This window comes from Cyanistes caeruleus, chromosome 5 (assembly GCF_971803275.1).
Source record: "Cyanistes caeruleus chromosome 5, bCyaCae1.hap1.1, whole genome shotgun sequence".
Lineage (NCBI taxonomy): Eukaryota > Metazoa > Chordata > Aves > Passeriformes > Paridae > Cyanistes > Cyanistes caeruleus.
The window spans coordinates 75865229-75871970 of NC_141705.1; positions in this window are offsets into that span (position 1 = coordinate 75865229).

Genomic DNA, 6742 nt, shown 5'->3' on the forward strand with positions numbered 1-6742 from the left:
AAGGGAGATAATAGATAACTCCCAACATTAAATTTTTCCTACATCCCAACAGAGCCATCTTCTGTGAGGTTTTATCATCTCATGTGCAAAACCACAGAAGATGTTCATACAAACACGCAGCACAAGCACAGGAATCCTTTGTTTTATGTGGTGGAGGTGTGTGGAGCTGCTCTGTCTGCTGGGAAAGCTGGGCTTCAGCCTGGAGGAGAGAAAGCTCTCCTATAAGGAAACCTTATTGCAGCCTTTCAGTCCTCAAAGGGGGCTCATAAGAAAGTTGGGGGGAGACATTTTAGCAGAGCCTGTTCCAACAGGATGAGGAGAAATGGTTTTAAGCTGAAAGCACATGGATTCAGACTAGGTATCACAAGAAACTTTTCATTATGAGGGTGGTAAAACAGAGGCAACTCCCCATTCACAGAGAGTTGGTGGAAGTTCTTTCCCTGGAAACATTTGAGGCCAGGTTGGATGGGGTTCTGAGCAACCTGGACTAGTTGAAAATAACCCTGCTCATTGCAGAAGGGCTGGACTAGATGAAGGTGTTGAAGGTGCCTTCCAACACCTAAACCATTCTATGATTCTATTTCTAGTCCTATACTTCATGAAGCCAAAAAATACTCATTACCCGAAAAAGAGCCTGGGGCTACCCAAGCAAACTCTCATTTCAGTTGTAATTTAATTGTGCAGAAACCAAATAAAGACAGAGTTGAAGAGGTGGGCAATATGCAAAATTTCCCATGTACCTTGTTGACTGGAAGGTAATAGAGCCATCACTTTCTTTTGCATGAATATTATTTGTTACCAACTTAGTTCTATTAGATTTACAAAATCATAAAGCATTCATAAGCAAAAAAAAAGCTCATGAGCAAGTCTCATTTTCTTTAATGCATTTTCTATGTGTAAGCTCTCCTGGAACAGTTTAGAAAGCTCATTTTCAGGCTATTCTTGGTGAAATATTTGGTTTATGTGTTCTCAGATTTGATAGCGGGTGCTTGCTGGACTGTTTCAATTATTATTTTGGCTGACAATCTTTTTGCAAATAACAACAAATCCTCCTTCCATCACACCCCCTCACTGGCATGTCCAGGAGCAATTCTTAGATGCATAAATGCTCCATTTCAAACAATTAAAACATCTGAGACTCATGAACATTTGTACACTTAACCAGAAGGTGCTAGGAGATTCATGACTTATGATTAGTACCTCACTATGGAGCACAACCGTGCCAAATTTGACCCATGTCCTCAGAAGCATACTTGTACTTATGAATTTGATTTAAAACCAGATATGAACACTAGCTTGGAAACTATTTTTACTGCTGCATCAAAGTACAAAAACCAGGGGAGATGCAGATGCTACAGGCAAGAAGTTTGGCTGGGACAACTCAACAGATTTCACACAAAGCTGGACTCAATTTGACAACTGCAGAGATTTGGCCAAAGTTATTGATCAGACATTCAATAGATCTGAAACTTAAGAATGTGGCAGGGTCTCCACCACTCTTTACTTTTAATATTAATACCATAAAGGCATTCAAAAACAAGGCTACAATTTTCTCAGATTATCACTGAGCAGAAAAAGAGGTAGAATGATGCCTATGCACGGACATCAGAAGGAGAATAGGCTGGATCACTTGATTTGGTAACTGGGTCAGAGTGAAGAGCACAATACTTTGTAAATGAAACATACACATCAAATTATTTACTAAGAGAAGAATGCATTAAGGCCATCAATAAACGTAGAGATTTAAGAGTTAACATGTTTGCAAATGGTCATCTCCAAAGACTGTTGAGATTATGGGAATAAAAACTGTGCAAAAGTCACTAATCTAAACTACTGGGCTCCTTCCTAGATTCTAGAAATGTCCTTTTTCAATTTCGTATTCCTCCCCACAAAAACCTATAATTTATCATATAGGGAAAATGCACTTAATTAACATTAAATAATGTGAAAATAAGAATTCTAAATTTACATGGTGTAATGCAACTCTTTTGCCTAAACGTTTAAAATTTAAAGTCATAATTTTTCAAACATTTCACAGAGTTTATTACCAGGTACCTTACAGCACAGTTAACTGAGTTAGATGGAATAAATTATGCTTATAAGAATGTGCACAGTTATCCCTAAAATGGACAATGTGACAGGTTTGGAATTCAGTGTTAAGCATCACCTAATCAAACTCTGAAAAAATATTGTAATTAATAATTCTAAGTGAATGAAGGAGTAGATTATATTATTCAAGATAAATTATATTCAACATACAAAAATAAAATATTGAGTTATTCAGCACAGTGTAAGTGACTAACTGTAAAAATACCAATCAAGGCAAGCATTTGGGATTCAGAAGAATTTAAATTAAAGGACATTAACATTATTTTCATAAAGGTTTTGTTATTTGGGCTGCTGAATATATCTACCACTTTACCCACTACATTCTATGTCTACAATTCAGCATCCAGAAAGATTTTATTGAGATTTTTTTTTCCAATATCAACTCCAGTTATTATTTTTAGGGCAAGAGTGAAGACATAGGTGTCTAACTATCTAGACTTTCCATAGGTCAGATAAGGAATTTCTCCTTGTATCATACACATTAAGATCCTTAAGAGATAAACAGATTTGTTAAAGTCTCCTTACAGGGTGATAGAGTTTAGTATTTAGTCTGTTATTCCCCAAAGTTTGAATATTAGAAATTACATCATTAATGTAGTGACTGGTAATCCTTACATTTCTATGGCCATTGACAAATTCAGATTTATCTATATACTTTTCAAAATCTACTACCATCTACATGGGTTTTTTGGACAGCAATACTTTTTTCAGTAGATTATCTTGGAAAAATTGAAAGTTATACAGCCAGCCTATTATATTCCCTGTGTTTTTGGGTATGGCATTTAGAGATGCAGCAAGGAAATGATTTCTCCATTCTTTGTTTGTTAAAAAGTTTATTTATTTCTTCCTGTTGAAAAACTATGTGTGGCTATTTCCCTTCCTCTCCCCAGTGTAACAATCTAGTCTTGTCACTTGTGTGTTCTTCCCTGCAACAGTAGAAAGAGTTAAAAAAAGAGTAACTGTAATTCCACAAAAACTGGCTGACAAGACCCTCTAGTAGGCCAGATGCTTCTAAAATTTCTGAGAATTAGATTTCAAGTTGATGGTTTTCTCCTAATACTTGTAAAAGATACAGCTTTGAGAGCCTGCAAAGCTCAAATCTTTTCTCATTACTTCTGTAGAACAAATGTAGCTGCGGTACAAGACCTTCCAACTTTACAGACAAACACCTTATCCTTTTTCAAAGGATCAGTTCTACAGGAGTGAAGCAGTAGTAAATTGTGGCATTATCTCCTAGGATGACCCTGCCAAGCTGCAGTGTTAAGTGGCACTCTCTTGGCTAGCTGGAGAATCATCACATTGGTCTGGAGAGACAGAATGCACGCCTCAACATCTTCAGGAGCTGCTTAAGGGACACTAGAGATTATTTCACCTTGAAATACGTCTGCCTTAGATCTTATTTCTCTCACTCTTTGCAGTCTCAATGGGGAAAAAAAAGACACCAACTGAAAAGGAAAATAGATTATGTTGAATTTTCACCACTGAGCCTCTATTCCCAGCTGCTGAGAACTCCAGAAGTTGATGCATGCAAGAGGGAGGAATACACTGGCAGCTCCTTATGTGGTGGCAGGAAATCTTCTCCCTTTCATGTCTGTATCTTGGAGATAAGAGAGAGATTGACATGGTCCCCCAGAAAATATTAACTAATAAAGTATCAATATAGGTCTGCTTTAGTGATGCTTTCTTGCTGCTGCTGTCAGGAGCTATGAGGAATGCAAATTGCTTTTCTCTAAATGTTTTGTTGATGGGTAAGATACCCATAAACATAGACACTTCCATTTTTCAATATGATCAATACAACTTTTAAGTTGCTTTAGCACTGATAGAAAGTTGTTTTATTTTTAGTTTCTAGTGAGGAGAAAAATCTCTATCTGTAGATTTTGAGTCTTTAGTATAACATGGCTACCATTTTTGTTAACAGCAAACCTATAACAAGAAATATGGCTGAACATTTTCTTCAGCAAGTATTGCATGGTCTCAGGATAATACCAGGTTAAAAGATGGAACAGCATTTACATTAAAAAGAAGGTGCTGTGCATTGATTTCACTGACATCTCACTTACTGATTAATTAATTACAATTAATTTGCTCTCTGTTTTACTCAGTGTTTCAATTGTGAAATGGGCCCTTAACAACATTCAGGCATATTCTACGACTCTGTGTAAAGGGGGCCAGAAACTGTTTTGTTTTCAGCAAATAAATAAGATAGGCTGGTATTTTTATACATTTAAATGCATAATTATTCTCAGTGCTCTTTACAAAGAATCAAGCTGGGGGAAGAAAGTCTTCTAATGTCCTGTCTTTTCAAAAGTATACTCAACAGAGTCCATAATATATTTAATTGAATAAATCCCCAATCAGGAATATATATAAAAAAGCAGATAATTCCATTAGAAATATTTCATTGTGTATTTTGCTATTTTTCGGGTAAACCTCTGAATGTATTCACCCTCTGTAATCATAACTCTGTTTATTCAGCCCTTTACATTTTCAAATTTAGCAACTTTTTCACTGACCATACAAGGTGTGATGAGATACCAGGTTTGTTTGCTTTAATTTCATGGCTCACCAAGCAAAATTTCACTGGCCTTGCTGACTAATATTTGGGAGGAACAAAAAAAAAGAGAGGGAAACAAAAGAGCATTTACTTGTAATTTGAAACTTGTAACCTGCAATCTTTGGTTGTACTGATGGGACACTGTGGGACAGATCTGAATTCCTGCTCCATAATCAAACACTCCTCATTTATGTCTAAAGGAATGGGCAGTATAAAACAGGAAAAAGAGTCTAAAACTTCTCTAAGCATCTGGGCCTGCATTTATTGCTTGGAGTTACATAGCTCAAAGCTCACAGACAGGTATGTGGCAAACAAAACTATTTTGTGCTCTCTGATCCAAAAGAATTTTGAATATAACAAGTGAAACTTAATTAAATGTTCACAAGATCTGTATCTCCTTGCCCCTTGAAGGGTTTCTAGCCCTCTGGCTTAGATCCTTGGAAATCACAAGCCATCTGTTTGTTTTCAGGCAGTAGGGGATGCCACTGAAGCAAAATATTCAAACAAGGGAAAAGTGCACAATCTAAATAGGAAAAGGTCAGGGTTTTTTTTTTATTCCTTTGCCCAGTGTGCCTACAAAGAAAGTCATATTAAGTGCATTGCAAAGCCCAGCTCTTTCTTTGCTATTCACCTCTTTCAGATATGCCAGTGCAGACATTTCAAGGGATACAACTGAGGAAGAGCAAGCCGTGGTGAAGATACGAGACAGGCCCAACCTGTGGTTACAGACAGCTTTACAAATATGCAGAAACACCACCAAGTTCTTTTCTGCAGCAGACAGCATCCTCATCCCTGTAGATATGACTAAATTAGGATAGTGCAATTCCCAAAGAGGAATATATCTCATAGGCTGTAAAGAGTCTGAAACTGATGCTGTCATGCATTATACTGCCCAGAAAGCAGATTATAAAGCACAAGTTTCAGAAAGTATATGTGCAGTGTGGTGTAAAAGCTGACAGTGACCCAGCTTCACATATGCAACATTAAAATCAACAGCAGTTTCAACACCATTTGGGATTACAGCCTTCAGCCAAACAGCTGAGGTCCCTCATATTGTCACAAATCTATGGCTGAATTATACTACCAATTTATCTCAAATAAATTTGTAACATTATATAATAATATAATTTGTAACATTATATATCCACAACAAATGCTGAATTTACCTTGTATTCACCATATTCATGCTTCCAGATTCACAGCCTTCTATACTTTCAGGTTCTTTGGAATAAATGCACAGCAGTTTTAATTCTGCATTTTATCAATGACTATATTAATTTTGATCTCTTCTGTCTCTGGAAATCTGTCATTGTGACATGGCAATGTAAAGAAAACAATGCAAATCCATTAATAACAAATTTTTGGTGAATATGACCTCAAAATGTTAAACATTTTTTGGTCAACAAGCGAGTGCCAATTGAGAATTTTACAAGTAAAAATTCCAGTTCATTACATAATATATAGAAGTAACCAGCAACTTTTACTGAATGTAAAGGAGTGAGTTTCAAATATCTGTTATTCCTGTATTTATTTGGATTTGCACATTACCACGTATAATGCAACATTATACCATAACAATCTAGAACCCAGATATTTAAAGTCTACATGGGCAGAAGACGGAAAGACATAAGAAAGACAAATTAGCATTTTCCTTCCTTGTCCTGCCAGCCTTGGAGACACAAGAGGGGTCTAACACCCAGTGACTCCCAGGCTGCTGTTTAAGCCCAGAATATGGAATGATGGATCCAAATTTTCCTGTGGTAAGCCAGCAGGAGCCCACATCCCATCTATATCACCAGCCTGCTGCCAAAATTACATTTCCTACTGGTCTGCAGAGGTGTGGATATTATTGCCATGTCTCTCAGCAATCGTGCAAACAATCATTTGCACCCCACAGATGTGAGAGGGGTTCAACTTCGCCTTGATTGTATCTTTGAAAAAAATTTTCAAAGTACCAAAAATACAAATAGATAGCATAGGAAGCTTTGCATTCACACTGATTCTAGCACCCCTACACAACAGTGTGCTCAAATAGTATGGCAAGTATTTCTTCGAACAAATTCAATCTTTGCTGAA